Source organism: Silene latifolia, chromosome 9, assembly GCF_048544455.1.
Source record: "Silene latifolia isolate original U9 population chromosome 9, ASM4854445v1, whole genome shotgun sequence".
Classification (NCBI taxonomy): domain Eukaryota; kingdom Viridiplantae; phylum Streptophyta; class Magnoliopsida; order Caryophyllales; family Caryophyllaceae; genus Silene; species Silene latifolia.
Genome location: NC_133534.1, coordinates 150,757,084 through 150,779,541, shown reverse-complemented (window position 1 = coordinate 150,779,541; position 22,458 = coordinate 150,757,084). Strand labels below are relative to the sequence as shown.

The following is a 22,458-nucleotide window of genomic DNA, read 5'->3' as shown; positions in this document are numbered from 1 at the left end:
GAAGCCAACATGGGGAATGATTCATGCTTAAATTAATATGCTTTCATGTTTTATTTGCTTGCTTGTTTTGATCTCAACTCATGCACATGTTATATTTGATGAAATGCTAAGCCTATAAATCCTTGCATTTACTACCATCTCCTATCTTTTCAATGAGACTTGTAAGACATAACCCAACTCGAGTCTCATTAGACCATGCATGTTGTTGAGTAGGGAAGATTAAGTCGACTTGTAGGTGTTGTACAATCTAATCGATTCGGCTCCGGGACCCAAACTTTCCTAGGATTGTAAGATATAACCCAACTCAATCCATCACAACAATAATTGCTTGCTTATAATTTGAGAACATGTTTGTATGATCAATTCCCATGATTCCCCTATGATCCCATGACACCCTAGTGCTTTTTAATCAATTGTTTACACCCCTTTTAATTCATCTTGCTAGTTTATTTTCATTGCTATTTTAGTTAGTGACCTTCTACATCAACCTAATTTGTGACACCCCCAAGACACCACTATTTTCAATAGAAATCTCATTTCAATACCCGTCCCTTGGGATCCGACCTTTACTTGCCTCTTTACTAATTGTAGAGTTGTTTGTGAAGCTATAAATTGTGTTTTGATTCGGACGTGACCCAACGACCACACCTTTAATTGTGAACACGAAACGGACCGATCAAAAATGGCGCCGTTGCCGGGGACGGTGTTTGTTTGATTTAGATTTCCTTTTTATTGTTATTAGTTGTGCCTTTCTTCGCCTTGGGGAAGTAAAACTCCTCAAGGTTTGTTCTAATTGTTTTCGAGTTGTTTGATATTTTGCATGTCTAGAAGGTCACAAGGTGATTTGTTACCTTTTGACCGTGAAATCGAAAGAACCTTGACGAACAATAGGAGACTTGTTAGGAGGAATTTAAGAGGTATTAGTGAAGTTGTTCAACCAACTATTGAGTTCGTCAACCTTTCGCAATAGAAGGAGAGGAGAACCCATTACACAATACCCCACAAAATCAACCTACAATGCCTAAATTCTCGTCACACTCCGTACCCACCGAGGAGAACCTACCAAATGGTACTCCTACACCGCAACATCTAACCGGAAATTTTCTTGCCAAATCCGCCTTCATCCAATTAGTTGAAAGGAGCCAATTTGGGTGGATGCCTAGTGAAGACCCTCATTCTCATATGGAAACCTTTTGCGACTATTGTGATGCAATCTCTCAAACGAGTGTGACTCAAGACCAAATTAGATGGGTCTTATTTCCTTTTTCTCTAATCGGCACCGCGAAGCAATGGTTGAAGGGCCTTGACAAGGCCACCCTCGGAATAGATTCTTGGAAGAAGTTGGCTCTAGCTTTCTACAAAAAATTCTACCCACCGGAGAAGACTAACATGCTAAGAGCTCAAATTACGGGTTTTAAGCAAAGGGATGAAGAATCTTTGTATGAAGCTTGGGAGCGGTTCAAGGGAATTTGTCGCTCATATCCTCACCATGGACTTAGCGAATGGTTTTTGGTACAACAATTTTAGAATGGTCTATATGAGGATTCATGGAACATTCTCAACATGGGATCAAATAGAATGTTCACCGAACTTGATGACAATCAAACATGGAACAAGATTGAGGAAATGGCGGTCCATAACTCACAATATAGTAGACCTCGCAAGGCTACTAGAGGAGGAAAGCATGAAGTGGACTTCGTTACTCAATTGGGTGCTCAACTTAGTGCTCATATTGACACAATCAATTTGAAGTTTGAAAAACGCTATGGCTAGACTTGAAGAAGTCTCAAAATCACCAAAGCATCATGTTAATGCCATGACGGCATCCTCATCAATCCCAAGTGGGATATGTGAGAATTGTGGAACTTTGGGACATGACCAAGGTGAATGTAGGGGAACAAATGAACAAGTGAATGCTTTCCAAGCATACAAGAGTGGTACCCCTTATTCAAACTATTACAATGAAAACACCAAATTCCATCCAAATCTCTCATACAAAAGCCAAAATGTTCAAAACCCTCAAACAACATACACTCCACCACCCATGAGAAACCAAAATCAAAGACCCTTCTACAATCAAAACCAAGGTTACCAAAATCAAAATCCATACAATCACCAAAATGACCAAGGTTTTGATGTCCAAAAAGCGGTCCTCCAAATGCAAAAGAATCAACAAGAATTTTTCACTCAAATGCAAAAAGATAGCCAAGAAAAAGAAACCACCATCAACAACATCCTAGCTCACACCAAGATGTTGGAAACACAATTGACTCAACTAGCATCTTCAAGCTCACAAAGACAAAAGGGGCAATTACCACCTCAAAGTAATCCCCCTAGACATGAAACGGTTAGTGCCATTCACTTGAGAAGTGGTACAAGGTATAAAGCACCAAGGAAGCAAGTTGAGGATGAAGTTGTGGAAGCTAGTGAAAAGGAAGAAATTGTGCAAAGCTCCAAAGATGGAGAATCATCAAAAGAAGAAAGTTCAAAGAAAAATGAAGACAAGGTCAAGGAGAAGGAGCCCATTGTGATTAGACTTCCTTTTCCAAGTCGTCAAGCCAAGCCCAAATTTGATGATCAACTTGGAAAGTTCATGGAAATTGTGAAGAATTTGGAAGTCTCAATTCCTTTCACAGAATTAATCAATCACGTGCCGGCCTATGCGAAGTACATGAAAGATATCCTCACAAAGAAGAAGTCGATCCGGAAACTTGAGACTATCGCCTTCAATAAGGTGAGTAGTGCAATACTTCAAGGGAGTTCACCTCCAAAGCTAAAGGATCCGGGAAGCTTCTCAATACCGTGTACCATTGGTGACACAACGATAAACAAAGCCTTATGTGATCTAGGGGCTAGTGTGAGTGTCATGCCGTACTCGGTGAGTAAAAGGTTGGGGATGGGAGAGCTTAAATGCACCAACATCACACTCTAAATGGCTGATAGATCGACAAAGACACCATTAGGGATATGGGAAGATGTCCCCGTACGAATTGGGAAGTTTTTCATCCCGGTGGACTTTGTCATTGTTGATATGGACGAAGATTCCAACATTCCAATCATTCTAGGAAGACCTTTCCTACACACCGCGGGTGCGGTGATTGATGTGAAACATTGTGAGCTCACTCTAGAAGTGGGAGATGAAAGCATAACCTTTAATCTTGACAAGACTATGAGAGCTCCTCATTTGCATGAACCATGTTTTATGATTGATCATTATAGCCAAAAGGATGAAAGGAAGAAATCGGAACTCCAATGGAAGAAAAAAACTGAAGATGCTCCATTCAAAGAGCAAGTGAATTGTGACAAGGAGAACTTGCAAAGCTCGTCAAAATCAACCAAAGAAGAAGAGGATGGCCTCATTGGCCAAGAGAAGAATTTGGGAGAGTTGTCTCCATCAAATCAAGAGGTTTTTAATGATCAACTTAATGAAGATTGTGGTCTTTGGGACGACGAATTTGAAGGGATTTTTAATCCCTACATTGGTAATGCCATCGATCAAGACCGACAACAAGGGCCAAGGTCTATTGAAGACCACTACCATAATAATGAACAAGCTTTCGATTACTTTTTCAAGGTGTTGAGCAACATCAACAACACCTTGGACATGCCCCCTTGACATCTCATCAAGAATGAGAGTTTGGTGGAGTCCTCCCTAAACCACCATTTGTAAATATTTCTAACTCCCTAACTCGCATTTCAATTCTTGTATTGCATTTTTGTCATCTTTGGATTTTTTGCTTTGATCAAGATATTTGTCATGTTTGAGAGAAGTGAGGGAGGGACTAACAATCTCAAATTGATGTGTAGTGCTTTCGCTTAGTGTGGGGATGGCAATTGCCTAGGCTATCCGTGCCTTAGTAGTGCCCCCACAATGAAGAACACAAGATTTGAAGAAGAATAGGAGGTTGATAAGGGATATGCATTGTGCACGGATGGAACTGAATCCGGGTACAAGGGGAAGAATCCGAACGGATTGGGGAGAAGACGCCCGTCTTCATGCAATCCGAGCGTACTGGGATGAAGACGCACGTCCCTATAAGCTGAAATTTTGAAAGATTTTTGACTGTAAGAGAATCCGGGCGTCCTAAACTGTAATACGCTCGTCTCTGATAATCCGTCCGTCTTGGATAGAAGACGCCCGTCTTCTCTGCTGAGGAAAACAAGGAAAATTTCCTGGACTGAAATCCGTCCGTCTTCAGGCAAATCCGCCCGTCCTGTATCAAGCAAATCCGAGCGTCTTCTTCTGAATCCGCCCGTCTTTAGGCGAGTTTTATCAAACCCAGAAAGTGCAGAATCCGCCCGTATTGGGCAGAATCCGCACGGATTGCCCCTGCAGTTAGAATTTTTTCGGTCTTTATAAAATCCCTCCCACCTTCATTCATTCATTCATTCATTCATTCATAACACTACTTCAAAACATCAAAACCCTCATCCTCTCCATCACAAAAACAAAATCCCTCAACAACATTCACCAAAATCAAATCAAATCATCCTTCTAACAACAAATCAATCACTCCTTTTTCAATAAAAATCAAAACCAAGAGCAAAATCTTCAACCTTTGAGTCGATTTTTGAATTCCTAAAGGCAAAGCCTTTCACCTTTAAATCGATTTGGGTACACTACAAATTGAAGATTTTTCATTCTTTTCTTGGTTAGTTCATCAATGGCAAGGACTAAGGGAGCAACAAAGGCAACAAAGGCACCAAAGGCACTTTCGCAAAGGCAAAAGGATCTTCAAGCAAAGAAAGCATTGGCTATGGTGGTAGCAACACCAAACTTGGAAGTGCAACAACAACAACAACCTTCTATGGGAGCAACAACATCTTCTACTCCAGAAATCGATCAACTTTTGCAATATCAGGAGGTAACTTTTATTTCCAAAACCCATAGAGATACTTTTGCCAAGTTTTCTAGGAAATCAATTCAATCCACCAAATTTATTTGTGAAGACACCTTGGGAAAGTTGGGTGTCCTTGAGCAAACTAGAGCCTTTTTCAAAGCCATGGGGTTAGAGAAATTGTTTGAATCAAAAGAATTGACATACCCCTCCCTTACCTTGGAATTTTTGAGTTCTTTGAAAGTCATCAAAGTTGAGAATAGGGAGAATCTCGAGTTTCGTCTAGCTAATGTTAGTAGACGCATTTCCTTTAGAGAATTGGGTGAAATTTTGGGTCTTAGTGATAAACCAAGTTATTTTAAGAATTATGGAAAGTATGACCCCGACCCTCTTTGGGAGGCAATTTCCGGGAGGAAATTTGAGGACTTTCATGCGAGTCATGCTCTTTTAGTCCACCATCCGGGCATAAGAGTATGGCACAAGGTCATAGGCAACACCATTATTGCAAGGAAAGATACCAACCATTTCACCAAACTTGATTTTATTCTTCTTGAATCGGCTTTGAACATTGGAAGAGTACACACCAAGCCTTTCAACTCTTTGAGGCTTTTGGTAGATAGATGGCTCAACATTGATTGTGGGAAGAAGGGCACTACCGTTATTGTCAATGGCGGCCTAGTCACTATCCTAGCTAAGTACTTTGATCCTAACTTCAATAAGGATAACAAGTATAAAGCAAAGGAGGGTGGTCATCTTGTTGATTTGCATACTATGATACACAAGTACAAGTGGGTTGCTCATAACCCTCTTGATACCAAGTATGGATGGCTCACTAGTGAAGCTAGATCGTTCACCTTGCCTTCAAAGATTTGTCGTCTAAGCGTCCACCGGAACAATTATCTACTTCCCCTTTCTAAAGAGGCCGAGTATATTATTCAACAACAAAAGGGTGAACTTGAAATGCCCTCCTCTTCCATTGTCATACCACCCTACCCCTTTGAGTATCAAGAGTTCAAGCCGGAAGGAGTTGAAGCTAGAAATGATTATTTGACTCTTCTCATGCAAGCAATGCACAAGCAAGCCTTTGAGGACCGGAAAAATGCTTACTTGGCTCAAATATCCACCCCTCCTACACTTAGCTAGGCAAGGACTACTTGACCCATCATGTCCTTTGCCTAGTTGGGCGGATAGAGAAGTCCTATTTCCGGGTGCACCTAGGGTCGTTTCGGGTGACAATGAGGTTGTTGGTAATGAAGAAGTTGATGATAACATTGATGAGGAAGCAAGTGAAAATGGAGAAAAGGATGATGAGCAAGATGAAGAGGCAAATGAAGAGGGAAGTGGCAATGAGACCACTTCTAATGAGGAAAGTGATAATGGTGATGATATGATGGAAGATTAGCAAGCCTTGGAGGCTCCTACCCTCTCATGGTTTGTCTATTTCTCTCTTTGTTTTAATTATAATTTTGATCATTGTTGGAGTAGTCCTAGCACCATAGAGGACTCACACCTCGGTACCATTGAGGTGTTCTCATTTTATTGTTCCCATTTTCAAAATCCAAAATGACAAATTAGTTTCATGCATTGCATAGTGTGTGCATGAACTACACCCATCCTTAGACATTAGCAATAGTGTCTAACTCGGTTTGGGGAAGTTAATGCATACACAACGGGAGGTAATCTAAATTATCCTCTCCGTCATAACAAAAACCGTGCATCATGTAGTGTAGCTTAGTATAGATTGCATTTAGTATAGAAATCATGCATCATCTTTGCATAATTTCCATCATTTTGGCCATTGAGGACAATGCCCATGTTAGTGTGGGGATGGGAATTCTAACATTTAACTCTCATTCAAAAATCCAAAAAAATTGAAAAAGTTCGAAAATCATAAAAATTTAAAAATTGAAAAACCCAAAACATGTTTATTTCCCTTTATAGTCTTGTGTATATATTGTTTTGTATATATTGTGTTTGTTCTATCCTTGTTCACATTGATTGACTACGCCACATCCGAGACATGAGGATAATGAAGACCGCATGGTATGATCTTTCCAATCTCCTTTTTCCTCTTTATGTTAATGACTATGTGGCTTTATTTTGATTGATGCGGTATAACAATGTGAACTTAGGACTTGCACTTAGTTTATATGTCATATTAGTTGATAGAATCACTTGCATTAGGATGTTTATATTAGTTGCATCATGGCATGTAGTTGCATGTTAGAAATGTTTTGAAAAATGCCTAATTAGGAACTTTGACAAGAGCAACTAAGCCATTACAAATACTTGTTCAACTTAAGACTTTGCCTACTAGAATGGTTGTAAAACACCCTAGATAGTGTCATACTAGTGTCTTTTGACCCATGACCCAAGGCCTAGTCAAGGGTTTGCATGTGAGTCATCTATCCAACCCCGTGATGCGATGTGGACTTGGTTAACTTGTCTAGGTGACCTTGATTGACCTTGTGGTAAGGCAACCCAAAAATATTTTCTATCAATAAGCTTGAAGTGCTCATTTCAAAGAATTTTGTCATGTGGAAGTAATTTAATGCCAAGGAAACCTCAAATGTTATGAATTGTTGAATGTTGAGAAATTTAAGTTGTTTTGATGAAGGCGTACCACTTCGATGTGCTTTGGTGCGGGATCCATTGAATTGGGCCCCCACACGGTTGTGAATTCGGCCACCCAGAGACAGAGTGACTATCACCCCGAAAAGCTATTGTCTAAAGGTTAACCGGTTGCCTAATAAGCGATTGGCGAAAGCAAAGGACACTAGCCCGGAAGGGACAAACCCCATCTTAAATTTTTGAAATGTGAAAGTGAAATGAGGACAATTTTGAATACTAGTCATATCCACCCGTTGTGAATAAAGATTTGAGCATTTCATTCCCAAAAAGCCTTTTGTCAAGCCACTTGGTCGAGCTTGGGACGATCCATGACCTTTACTTTTGTAGAGAATTCGAGACTTGTCATGTCATATGCTACTAGCATCATAGGGATCATCATTCCACCACCATCCGATCGCTCTTGATGAAAGCATTTGGAAATTGAGGACGAAAGTAGTCTAGTTTAACACTATTTGGAGGTGATTTAGTGCCATCCTCTTAGTCTTAGTAATTTGTTGAACTAGTATTTGTGAAGGATTACATGCTCTTAAATTTGTTCCTCTTTAGTGCCTCCGCCACTTGATGAGGAAGTGGCTATTCCTTTTGTAGATGCATCCATTATGTGATTTTGTGTGCTTAATGTTTGGATGTGTCGCCATTTTGGCAAGACCCACCTTGCCTTGCAAGAAGGCATCCCACCTCATGGTTGTCTTGTTGTGAATTGAAAGGGCGGAGTGAGACCCGCTAATTGTCTCATATCGGCTATGTTATTAGGTTAGTTTAAATAATGGTCCTAGTCTTTGTCACCTCTTTACTCGGAACGAGCAAAGGTTCGGTTTGGGGATATTTGATGTGACCATAATTAGCGCATATTTAGCCCCCGAATTAGCCTTGTTCCCATGCTTTTTAGTGCATATTTGGGTCATTTCTTATCTTTAGTTCTTTGTTTTGCATATTCTTTGAGATTTTGATCCCTTGGTAGGAAAGGAGTAAGAATCTTGCATTTTCATGGCAAAACAAGACTAAATTTATCGAATTCAATGACCAAGCATCAAGGAGAGACAAGATTAGAAGGCCTTTGTATATATGATAGTAGATGAGCAATGTTGAGAAAGGATCCTTGAGTCCCCAAGGAAATCCCCAAGGAATTTATGAAGAAAAGGGAAGAAAAGAAGAAGAAGCCTTGCTGAGGCACAATCCGTGCGGATTGTCCCCAATCCGACCGTCCTCCAGCTGCAGAATCCGTGCGGCTTTCCACCAAGACGCTCGGATCCCACCTCCACAATCCGCCCGGATTCTCTTGAATCCGCTCGGATTCCATCGCCAGAATCCGCCCGTCCCGACCTTAATCCGCCCGGATTCCAAAGACGCGATTTCCTCTTCTCCAAGCTACGAAGAAAGAAGCCCTTCCTTCGGAAAATACCGGCTCCTCCCTGCTCAATCTAAAAAGTGTAATTACTAGTTTAGCCCTTAGTTAACCCTAATGCATCCCCCTAATTTCCACTATAAATACCCCATTAGTCTAATTAGAAGAGCATGTACTTCTTATCAATAATTAGAGTAGTTAATATCAATCAAATCTCTCTTTAGTTTTGTAATCAACAATTAATCAAGTTCTAATACAAGTTTTATTTCCTTAATCTCTCTTTTGTTCATCCTTTATTTTGGGTAATTGAAGATTATTTGGGTTATTTTTGGGAGATTGACAACCTCTCAATCAAGCATCAAGTACTTCTTTTATCTTTGCTTTATTATTAGAATCATTAGTAGGTATAATTCTCTTAATTCCTTTTTAATTATTGTTAATTACTTTCATTTGTTTATCATGTTTCATTTTATTGGTATGATTGACAACCTTGCTAGCATGATCAACATGATAATGAGTGAGTAGTCTATTAGCTAGGGTTAATGGGTGATTAGGGGAAGCCAACATGGGGAATGATTCATGCATAAATTAATATGCTTTCATGTTTTATTTGCTTGCTTGTTTTGATCTCAACTCATGCACATGTTATATTTGATGAAATGCTAAGCCTATGAATCCTTCCATTTACTACCATCTCCTATCTTTTCAATGAGACTTGTAAGACATAACCCAACTCGAGTCTCATTAGACCATGCATGTTGTTGAGTAGGGAAGATTAAGTCGACTTGTAGGTGTTGTACAATCTAATCGATTCGGCTCCGGGACCCAAACTTTCCTAGGATTGTAAGATATAACCCAACTCAATCCATCACAACAATAATTGCTTGCTTATAATTTGAGAACATGTTTGTATGATCAATTCCCATGATTCCCCTATGATCCCATGACACCCTAGTGCTTTTTAATCAATTGTTTACACCCCTTTTAATTCATCTTGCTAGTTTATTTTCATTGCTATTTTAGTTAGTGATCTTCTACATCAACCCAATTTGTGACACCCCCAAGACACCACTAGTTTCAATAGAAATCTCATTTCAATACCCGTCCCTTGGGATCCGACCTTTACTTGCCTCTTTACTAATTGTAGAGTTGTTTGTGAAGCTATAAATTGTGTTTTGATTCGGACGTGACCCAACAACCACACCTTTAATTGTGAACACGAAACGGACCGATCAATCTTTCATACAAGAGCCAAAATGTTCAAAACCCTCAACCAACATACACCCCACCTTCAATGAGAAATCAAGCTCAAAGACCCTTTTACAACCAAAGCCAAGGTTATCAAAATCAACCTTCTTTTAATCAACCAAATGACCAAAGCTTTGATATTCAAAAAGCAGTCCTCCAATTGCAAAAGAATCAACAAGAGTTTTTCACCCAAATGCAAAAAGACAGCCAAGCCAAAGACATCACCATCAACAACATACTAGCCCACACAAAGATGCTAGAAACTCAAATGACTCAATTAGCATCTTCTAACTCTCAAAGACAAAAGGGGCAATTACCACCTCAAAGTAATCCTCCAAGACATGAGACGGTGAGTGCCATCCATTTAAGGGGTGGTACAAGATATGAAGGTCTGAAGAAGCCAATTGATGGAGATGTTGAGGATGCTAGTGACAAGCAAAGAGTTATGGAGAACTCTAAGGAGGAAGAACTCACCACCAATGAAGTTTCAAAGAAGAAGAGTGAAGAGAAGGCTAAAGAAAAAGAGCCAGTTGTGATTAGACTTCCATTCCCAGGTCGTCAAGCTAAGCTTAAGTTTGATGAACAACTTGGAAAGTTCATGGAGATTGTGAAGAACTTAGAAGTCTCAATTCCATTCACGGAATTGATCAATCATGTTACGGCCTATGCAAAATACATGAAAGACATTCTTACCAAGAAGAAATCCATTCGAAAGCTAGAGACTATTGCCTTTACCAAAGTGAGTAGTGCTATTCTACAAGGGAGTTGCACTCCAAAACTCAAAGATCCGGGAAGTTTCTGTATTCCATGCACCAATGGCGACACTAAAATCAACAAAGCATTATGTGACCTTGGAGCAAGTGTAAGTGTCATGCCATACTAGGTGTGCAAGAGGCTAGGAATGAGAGAACTAAAGTGCATAAACATTACGCTTCAAATGGCAGATCGATCAACAAAGAGGGGTATGGGAGGATGTGTCCGTAAGAATTCGCAAGTTCTTCATCCCGGTAGACTTTGTTATTGTAGACATGAAAGAAGATTCCAACATTCCTACCATTTTAGGAAGACCTTTCTTGCATACCGCGGGAGCGGTAATTGATGTGAAACATGGAGAGCTCATACTTGAAGTAGGGGATGAGACAATCACTTTTATTCTTGACAAAATAATGAGAGCTCCCCGACTACATGAACCATGTTTCATGATCGACCATTATAGCCGAGAAAGTGATAGGAAGAAGTTGGCATCTCAATGCAAATATCAAGCTATGGGTAAAGAATCACCACCCATATGGAAGAAGAAAATGGATAATCTTTAAGATGCTCTATCCGGAGAGCAAGGAAATTTCCTCAACAATGAGAGCTTGAATAGCTCAACCATGATAAGAAAAGAAGAAGGCCTCATTGGCCATGAGAACAAGAAAGAAGAGCTGCTCTTGTCAACTCATGATACCATTGGGAAGCAAGCTAGTGAAGTTTGTGGTCTATGGGATGTCGAATTTGAAGGATTGCTCAATCCCTACATTGACAATGCTATGACCTTAGACCAAGGCTTTGTTGATCCTTGTTATCACTTTGACATGGGTTACCATCATGAATAACACAATGTGGAAAGGTCTATGCAAGATCTTTACATGAGAATGAACAAGCCTTCGATTACTTCTACAAGGTGTTGAGCAACATCAACAACACCTTAGCTATGCCCCCTTGACATCTCATTCAAGAATGAGAGTTTGGTGGAGTCCTCCCTAAACCACCATTTGTAAATATTCTAACCCTTTAACTAGCATTTTATTTCATTTATTGCATTTTTGTTACTTTTGGATTGCAATTTCATACTTTGATCAAGATTTTCATTATGAGAGAAAGTGAATAAGGTATTTTAATGTGTTTTGATGTGTAGTGTTTGATCTAGTGTGGGGATAGCAAATGCCTAGGCAAACCGAGCCTTCATAGTGCACCTACAATGTTGAACAAAGGAACGAAGAAAGAATGATACGGGAAATTAAGATCCCCATGGGTGGAACTGAACTCGTGGGTGCAGAGGAGAACCCGAGCGTCCCAGGAGGGAATCCGCTCGAGCTGGCTATGATCCGAGCGTCCTGGCTATAGGACGTGGGTCTTGGAAGTGTGTTAAAACTGAAGAATTAGGTCTGCTGCAAAATCTGAGCAGATTATATTGAAGACGCCCATCCTAGTCCTGAACCCGCTCGTCTTGGCAAGGATCCGCGCGTCCTGACATGCTCAAAAATTTATGGTTCACACTGTCTATGAATCCGAGCGTCCTCTGAAAAATCTGAGCGTCCCCAGAGAAAATATTCGCTCGTCTCCAGCAGAATCCGCGTGTCCCAGCACGGGTTGGAAATTCCTGAACTTACTGACTGAGGATCCGAGCGTCCCCAGTCCAAGATGCTCATCCCCTGCTGCTACTTAGCCAAGAACACGGGATTCACCCTCCTTCCCCAATTCATTTCTATCTTATAAAAACACCAACATACACCCTTTCTCCCTCAAAACCCTCAATCCCCTCATCAAAAAAACACAAATTCCTCAACCAAATTCACCAAAATCAAACCCAAATTTCCTAAAAACACAATCAAACTACTCCATCAACAAAACACCAGCCAAACATCAAAATCCTCAAAAATTGAATCGATTTTCTAGGGTTTCAAGGCAACTTCGAAAATCTCAAAATCGATTAGGGATTAGTTGGAGCTTGAGGAGACTAGAAGTATTCAAGCAAAACTTTGCTTTATTGATACAATCTTAACAAGGAGAATAATATGGTAAGAACAAAAGGTGGAAACAAGGTACCCACAACCTCAAATCTATCCAAAAGGCAACAAGCTCTTCTTGCCTCAAAGGCTATGGTAGTACATCAACCAAGGGTGGAGACTCAAGAAATTGCTACTCCTATGGTGGAAGCTACACCCACTCCGGTCATAGAACAATTGCAAGATTATCCGGAGGCAACTTTCATAAACGATTCTCATAGGAAAGCATTTTTATCCCTTACTAAGAAAACCATTATTGCTACCAAGTTTATATGTCAAGATGCCTTAGACAAATTGGGTGCTTGGGAGAACTAAGACATTTTTCGAGTCCATGAAATTGCTTACCCTCTTTAAAATGCAAGAATTGACTTACCCTTCCCTTACCATGGAGTTCATATGCTCCTTGAAGGTGACTAAGGTAGATACTTGGAAAAATGTTGAATTCCGCCTTGAGAATAAGGATAGACGAATGTCTATGAGTGAGTTTGGCAAAGTGTTTGGTCTTGAAGAACATTATAATTATGAGAAAAAGCCTTCACAATATGATGCCGCACCCCTTTGGAAAGCGATCACCGGGCGAAAGTTTGAGTCTTTCCGGGATTGTCATGTTCTATATATCCACCATCCAGGTATAAGGGTATGGCACAAGTTTGTGGCAACACTTTGATTGCAAGAAAAGGCACCAATCGCGTTATTGAGCTCGATTTTTCCTACCTTGAATCTACCATGAATATCAATAAAAAGTTCACCAAGGTTCAACTCTTACTTGATCGGTGGCTTGAAATTCATAATGCTAAAGAAGGAGCGGCTTTTATTGTCAATGGAGGCTTAGTAACATGGTTAGTCAAACACTTTAACCCGGATTTTAACAAAGACAAGACATATAAACCGGTTAAAGGAGGTAACCTTCTTGATTTGGCCACTATTATAAACAAGTTCCAATGGGTCAAGAATGATAATCTTGACAACAAGTATGAGTGGATCACTAAAGAATCTAAGTCCTTCATCTTGCCTAGCAAGATATTCCTGTAATACTCCGTATTTATGGTTTTGGGGGTACTCTATCGAGTAGCCCTTACTCTGTCGAGTAAGGGTATGATGCAGAATAAAATAGTTTCTGACCTGTTGGGCACTCGATCGAGTAGCTGGGGCACTCGATCGAGTAGGGGGGTACTCGATCGAGTACCTTGGGTACTCGATCGAGTGTCCGGTTTTACGGGGGTTTTTCTCGGGTTTTGTTAATTACGCGATTAAGGTATTTAAACCAATTCGTCTTTATTCTAAATCACTTTTTACAAAACCTAAAACCTGTTTAAGAGAGAAAGCAACTTGTCTTCTTCCTAATCGCGTTCTTGATAATTCCCGGAGTTCAGACGGTCGGATCGTATCGTAGTTTGTGTCGTTGGATTCCTTGCGTCGAGGGTAAGCTTTTAATATAATTTATATACTATTTTGCTAAGATTGATGAAACCCTAATTTGGGATTTGGGGGTTGTTATGAGCAGTATTTGAATGGTAGTCTTTATGTGTTATATGTTAGGAGGAGAATTCGTAGAAGAGGCGTTTTGAGACAGCTGTAGATACCGTCTGCGTGTTGTGCTTTCCAGGTAGGATTTCCTACTCAGTATTAGTCCCATAATGGGATATTGGTGATGTGCTGTAGTTAGTTGTGTGATACGATGATTGTGATTGTGATTGTGATTGTGTTTGTGATTGGTTTCTATGGCTCTCGAGATGCGTTCTCGGCTGAGTGGGGTCACTTGCGGGAGTGATCTCACGCCCTAGTTTCGCCCTTCGTGGAACCCGCCACGAAAGGGGATGTGCACATTAATGGACAGGGTTATCGCTCGTACGATGAGCGGGGCTTAGGTGGGAACGGTGCGGTCCCCCATCGGCGTGGTGGGTCCAAGTGGACGGTCAAGTATTGAGATGATGGGAGTTGGTGGTGTTGTGTGTGTGTGTGACAGTTCAGCTGTCTGTTTGTCTTATTGTTGTTATCTATTTTGATTGTGTGATTAGTACTGACCCCGGTGTTGTTTTGTAAAACCTGCGGTGATCCATTCGGGGATGGTGAGCAGATATTGAGCAGGTATAGAGATGATACGGGGATAGCTGGGATGGCCACGACATGACGATAGAGTCTTCCGCCGTAGTTTAGCTTTTATTTTACATTTGATTGAGAATAGACAGTTTGGGAATAATGTATTGTACTTTCAGTTTGGTTTCAAGGATTGTACTTATTCATTAAATTACTTATAATAAATGTTGTTTCTGTTTTGTCTATTTGATTATCATACCTCGGGCAACCGAGATGGTGACGTCTTCATACCTGAGTGGTCCTGGTAAGGCACTCGGAGTATGGGGGTGTTACAAATGGTATCAGAGCCAGGTTCCTGAAACCTGTAACCAATGAACTTAATGAACATAGGGAGTCAATTAAAATGAACCCGAGGTAAAGGTTGTAGGAGCTAGTGCAAAGGCTTGGGAGACGTCCTAAAGTCGCGAGGGGTCGCCCTACAACTTTGAACCGGTCACATGGGAACGTGTTTGTTGGGTCGTCTGTGTGATTGTTTAACTTGTGCAACAAAGTGATGAAGTGTGTTGATTGTTTGGTGTTGAAGTAGAAGGATGAGCATGTGAAAGAGAATAATAATATGATTGAACATGTTAATGAGTGATAACAAGTTGAATGATTTACGATGTGGCTTTTAATAGCGTAATGAAATGAATTCGTAGTTAGTAGAAGGATGCGTAACATGTTTATGATGATATAATATGATTTATAGATTTACATGTTAGTATGTGACGTAATATGCGGGTATCTCTTACGTATTGAGGGTACTTGATCGAGTGAGACTGACTCGATCGGGTAGGTTTTTGGCGAATTTGAGACCAGAATCGAGCTTTGGGGCACTCGATCGAGTAGCTAGGGGTACTCGATCGAGTATGGGGTCACTCGATCGAGTAGCCTAGACACTCGATCGAGTGGGTTAGAGATCAGAAGGTCTGTTTGGTTCTGGAGTTTGGGTACTCGATCGAGTACATATGGGCACTCGATCGAGTAGCCCGTTACTCGATCGAGTGGGTTTGGATACTCGATCGAGTGGGTTCTGGGCAACGCGTGTTCGTGTTTTGAGGTTTAGTACGCGTGTTTATGTTTACCCCTTTCTTCTATAGCTTCAAGATGACGCCCAAGAGAAATGCCTTGTACGCGAGAGCTGAGCTTATGACTACGGATGACATCGTTAAGATGTTGGAACATCAAGACGCTCTTACCGAGACCCTGAAGAGAGTGAATGAGGACAAGGATAAGAGTAAGGAGAAGGAGGTTGACCATGCTAAAGTCAGCCTCTATATCGCGAGGTTTAACCCAAAGGAGTACAAGGGAGTTGAGGAGCCTAACCACCTTGATAGTTGGCTGAGGGAGATGGAGAACATCTTTGGACTTAGTTCGCTGTCCGATGAGATGAGAGTGGATCAGCTGCATTCTATCCGAGGGAGGCGGTGGCAAATGGTGGGATTCGGTGAAAGTGAGTGCCAAGGAGATATATACCAACCGGGGTTACCTCGCTATACCTTGGGAGGAGTTTCGTAGGGGCCGAGTGAGGAAGGAGTTCGTACAGAACATGTGAGGAGTAAGTTGAGGGAGGAGTTAGACAAGTTTAAGATGACGGGTGAGATGTCCGTGGTCGAGTACTACAGACAGTTCAATGAGAAATCCAGATATCCGAGGACATGGGTTTGAGTGAGGAGAATCGGCTTTGAGGTTTGAGAGAGGGCTAACCACGAAGATTATGGATAAGTTACCCGTGGGAGTCCTTACTGATGTGAAGGAAGCATATGAGAGGGTAGGGGGAGAGCCGAGAGGCTAGTGGAGATGGCTCAGAGAGGTCCGGTGGCGAGAAGAGGAAGTCCGAGAGTGAGGGTGGTGGCCAATCTAATTTCAAGAAAGGCAACCACAATCAATCTAAGGGATTTTCTTCAGTTCCGGGTTTAGTCTTTGGAACTTCCTTTGGGCGAGGTCGTGGGAGTGTGAGCAACGGTGGGGAGTGACTGCTTTGGTTGTGGTGGCGTAGGCCACAAGAGACATGAGTGCACGAGCGCACCGGGATCGTTTGAGACGCACGAGCTTTGCGAGCAATGACCGGTGGATCATGGCCAAACCGAGGAGGTCGAGCTATCGAGTGGAGGCAACCGCAACGGCGGTAATTCTTATCGAAGACACCGATGAACAACAACAACAATCAAGGGTCGGGTGCTAAGCCGATGCATCGCCTAAGTCTTGTCCGGGGAGGTGGGCGGAAGACCGATGGCAAGTTGTTCATGATGGACCGGAAGGCACCGAGGAGGATGCGCACGTTATCACCGGTACATTCCTTGTTAATGGTATTCCTACGTTTGTTTTGTTTGATTCGGGGCTTCTCAATCGTTTGTGTCTTCGAGTCATGTAAAACAGTTGGGTTTGAGAGTATATGAGTCAGTTAGGGAGCAAGTTTTCATACCTTCGGGAGAGTCCAGTATCGTGTGGGAGGTTGTTTAGGGATGTATCTTTGATAGTTGGGCAAGTCGATTTCCCTGTAGACTTGCTAGAGTTTCCTTTTAATGGTTTTGAGATGATAGTTGGGATGGATTGGTTAGGAAAGTATAAGGCTAAGATAGACTGTCATCAAAAGAGAGTGTCCCTAAGAGGTCCTAAGGGTGTAAGTGTGTCTTATCGTGGGTTTCTAGTCAAACCCAAAGTTAAGTTGATTGCATCTGTCACTTTGAAGTCGTATTCGAGGAAGGGATGTCCTCCGATTTTGTGCCACGTGAGAGATGACCGGATAGAGAGCCCGGCGATTGAGGAGATACCAGTGGTGGGAGAGTATGCGAGATGTCTTTCCAGAGGAGATTCGGGGTTGCCACCAAAGAGGGAGATAGATTTCACCGTTGAGTTGAAGCCGGGGACGGGGACAATCTCTAAGGCACCGTATCGTATGGGTCCTAAGGAGATGGAGGAGCTTAGGAAGCAGTTGGATGATTTGATAGAGAAGGGATACATTAGACCAAGTGTATCGCCTTGGGGAGCACCGATTCTATTCGTGAAGAAGAAGGATGGAACGTTGAGGTTATGCATAGATTACCGGAGTCGAACCGGGTGACGATAAAGAACAAGTATCCTTTGCCAAGGATAGATGACCTGTTTGATCGGTTGAGTGGTGCAACGGTCTTTTCTAAGATCGATTTGAGGTCGGGGTACCATCAGGTGAAGATTAGAGATGTGGACATACCAAAGACGACTTTCACGTCGAGGTATGGCCATTATGAGTATGTGGTGATGCTATTTGGGTTGTCTAATGCGCCGGCAGTGTTTATGGATTTGATGAATAGGATCTTGACGTTCTTGGACCAGTTCGTGGTGGTGTTTATCGATGATATCTTAGTCTACTCTAAGACTAAGGAGGAGCATGAGGAGCATCCGAGGATCGTGTTGCAGACGTTGAGAGATCATGAGTTGTATGCTGTTTGTCTAAGTGTGAGTTTTGGTTGGAGAAAGTTGCTTTTCTGGGGCATGTAATCTCTAAAGATGGGGTAGTGTGGATCCGCGAAGATTGAGGCGGTGACAAAGTGGGAAGCAGAAGAATGTTCTTTGAGGTGAGGAGTTTCTTGGGTTTAGCTGGATACTACAGACGGTTCGTGAAGGATTTCTCCAAGATAGCTAGACCTATGACAGCATTGATGAGGAAAGAGAACAGATTTCGTTGGGATGAGAGTTGTGAGAAGGCGTTCCAAACCTTAAAGGAGCGTTTGACCACGGCTCTGTCTTGGCATTACCGAAGGGAGCGAGAATTTCGAGGTTTTCACGGATGCTTGAAGAATGGGTTGGGGTGTGTGTTGATGCGAGAATGGTAAAGTGATTGCCTATGCTTCTAGGCGTTGAAGCCTTATGAGGAGAACTACCCTACTCATGACCGGGAGTTGGGTGCAGTGGTGTTTGCTCTCAAGATTTGGAGACATTACCTTTATGGAGCAATCTTTAAGGTATTTTCTGATCACAAGAGTCTCAAGTACATCTTCACGCAGAAGGAGTTGAACATGAGACAGAGGAGGTGGATGGAGCTGATTGGTGATTACGACATGGAAATCATCTACCATGAAGGAAAGGCCAACGTCGTTGCTGATGCTTTGAGTAGAAAGAGTGTACATTCTTTGTGTACAGCTCTATCTTTGATGAGGTTGAGAGATGAGGTAGCGAGCTTTGGGATTCATATGATGCAGAAAGGGGATGCCATGGGTGATATGACAGTACATGTGGAGTTTTATGATGACATTCGAGGTAAACAGGCTTTGGATCCTAAGATAGTGGAGTGGAGAGCTGGAGTAGAGAAAGGGACAGTGTCCCGGTTTTCCATTCATACAGATGGTAGCTTGAGGTTTGATGGTAGGTGGTGTGTTCCTAATGACGAGGAGTTGAAAAAGACAATCATGATGAGCGCATTGCACACCATATTCAGTTCATCCGGGTGGAGACAAGCTTTACAAAGATTTGAAGAAAACGTTTTGGTGGCCTGGGATGAAGAAAGAAACAGCTGAGTTTGTGTCCCGTTGTTTGACATGCCAAAGAGTTAAAGGGGAACAGAGAAGACCACAAGGTAAGGTTCAGTCTTTGGAGGTGCCGGAGTGGAAGTGGGAATCCATTTCCATGGATTTCATTGTGGGTTTACCTAAGAGTCAACAAGGTAACAATATGATTTGGGTAATAGTGGATCGGTTGACCAAGTCAGCTCACTTTGTTCCAATGAAAGATACATGGACTAAGGCACAACTGGCTATGGCCTATCGAAAGAACGTGCTTAAGTTACATGGAGTCCCTAAGGACATAGTGTCTGACAGAGATGCGAGGTTTATATCAAGGTTTTGGAAGGAGTTGCAGGAATTGTTGGGAACAGCTTTGAAGATGAGTACAGCATTTCATCCTGCGACAGATGGGCAGACGGAGAGAACAATCAAGACTCTTGAGGATATGTTGCGAGCTTGTGTGATGGATTTTGGTGGTAGCTGGGAGCAGAGGTTGGACTTAATAGAATTTTCTTACAACAACAGCTATCACACTAGTATTGGTATGGCACCGTTTGAGGCTTTGTATGGAAGGAGATGTAGGAGTCCGATCTGTTGGGACAATAGTGCTGAGGCAGTGGTTTTAGGACCAGAGATGGTACATGAGATGGTGGAACAGATTAAGATGATCAGGGAACGGATGAGAGCAGCTCAGGATCAACAGAAGAGTTATGCAGATCTACATCGTCGGGACATAGAGTTTCAGGTTGGGGACAAGGTTCTTCTGAAAGTGTCTCCTATGCGAGGAGTCATGAGATTTGGGAAGAAAGGCAAGCTAAGTCAGAAGTTTATAGGGCCTTATGAGATCGTAGAGCGAGTTGGGGAAGTGGCTTATCGTTTGGCTTTACCGGCTGCTTTGGAGAGAGTACATAATGTGTTTCATGTATCGCAGCTGCGGAAGTATGTGAGTGACCCGTCACATGTGTTGGAGGCAGAGAGTTTGGAGCTTGATGAGTCTTTATCATACCTTGAGGTACCTAAGCAGATCCTAGACCGAAAAGTTAGAAAGACCAGGAGTGGTGAGACAGTGTTGCTTAAGATCCTTTGGTCTAACCATGAGACTGAGGAAGCTACATGGGAGGCGGAGGATATCATGAAAGAGCGTTACCCTTTCCTTTTTGATCAGGTATATATGGTTACGAGGACGTAACCTTGTTTCTTTTAGGGGGGTAGGAGAGGATCGCGAGAGTTTTTAAGAGTTTTTACACCCCTTGTATATGTTGTGTCGGTATGTTTGTCGGGATAAGTTGGGTTAGTAGCATGTTTTACGTTGTGTTTATGTTGACCTTCGAGTCGGGGAGCTTATTGGAGTACCTTTGTTTGGTAGTGGTTTGAACTTCGGGGACGAAGTTCTTTTTAAGGAGGGAAGACTGTAATACTCCGTATTTATGGTTTTGGGGGTACTCTATCGAGTAGCCCTTACTCTGTCGAGTAAGGGTATGTTGCAGAATAAAATAGTTTCTGACCTGTTGGGCACTCGATCGAGTAGCTGGGGCACTCGATCGAGTAGGGGGGTACTCGATCGAGTACCTTGGGTACTCGATCGAGTGTCCGGTTTTACGGGGGTTTTTCTCGGGTTTTGTTAATTACGCGATTAAGGTATTTAAACCAATTCGTCTTTATTCTAAATCACTTTTTACAAAACCTAAAACCTGTTTAAGAGAGAAAGCAACTTGTCTTCTTCCTAATCGCGTTCTTGACAATTCCCGGAGTTCAGACGGTCGGATCGTATCGTAGTTTGTGTCGTTGGATTCCTTGCGTCGAGGGTAAGCTTTTAATATAATTTATATACTGTTTTGCTAAGATTGATGAAACCCTAATTTGGGATTTGGGGGTTGTTATGAGCAGTATTTGAATGGTAGTCTTTATGTGTTATATGTTAGGAGGAGAATTCGTAGAAGAGGCGTTTTGAGACAGCTGTAGATACCGTCTGCGTGTTGTGCTTTCCAGGTAGGATTTCCTACTCAGTATTAGTCCCATAATGGGATATTGGTGATGTGCTGTAGTTAGTTGTGTGATACGATGATTGTGATTGTGATTGTGATTGTGTTTGTGATTGGTTTCTATGGCTCTCGAGATGCGTTCTCGGCTGAGTGGGGTCACTTGCGGGAGTGATCTCACGCCCTAGTTTCGCCCTTCGTGGAACCCGCCACGAAAGGGGATGTGCACATTAATGGACAGGGTTATCGCTCGTACGATGAGCGGGGCTTAGGTGGGAACGGCTGCGGTCCCCCATCGATGGGTGGTCCAGTGGACGGTCGTATTGAGATGATGGGAGTTGGTGGTGTTGTGTGTGTGTGTGTGAGTTCATTTGTCTGTTTGTCTTATTGTTGTTATCTATTTTGATTGTGTGATTAGTATCGACCCGGTGTTGTTTTGTAAAACCTGCGGTGATCCATTCGGGGATGGTGAGCAGATATTGAGCAGGTATAGAGATGATACGGGGATAGCTGGGATGGCCACGACATGACGATAGAGTCTTCCGCTGTAGTTTAGCTTTTATTTCTGTTTCAGTTGAGAATAGACAGTTTGGGAATAATGTATTGTACTTTCAGTTTGGTTTCAAGGATTGTACTTATTCATTAAATTACTTATAATAAATGTTGTTTCTGTTTTGTCTATTTGATTATCATACCTCGGGCAACCGAGATGGTGACGTCTTCATACCTGAGTGGTCCTGGTAAGGCACTCGGAGTATGGGGGTGTTACAATTCCGTATTAATGTCCGAAGTCCAAGCTACCTACTACCCGTCTCCGATGAAGCCGAGATGATTATGAAGCAACATAGAGAATCGCATGCCAAGCCCTCCTCCTCTATTGTAACTCCACCCTATCCATTTCCCTATCGTGAATTCATACCAATTGGCACTAATGTCGTGGTAGGCAACAACTACTTGACTCAACTATTGCAACATATGCATAAGGACGCTCATGAGGATTGGGTCAATGCTTACCGAGCTCAATATCCGCCCCTCTTACACTTAGCTAGGCAAGGACTTCTTGATCCTATATGTCCTTTGCCTAGTTGG

General features: G+C 42.2%; 1 non-coding gene across 1 annotated transcript; it reads right to left on the bottom strand.

Moving 5' to 3' along the window:
• Window positions 1–1,389: 1,389 nt before the first annotated feature.
• LOC141603023 (small nucleolar RNA R71) lies at window positions 1,390–1,496 on the bottom strand. Its single transcript, XR_012524923.1, has one exon. It is a non-coding gene; the product is annotated as a small nucleolar RNA R71 (small nucleolar RNA).
• Window positions 1,497–22,458: the final 20,962 nt, after the last annotated feature.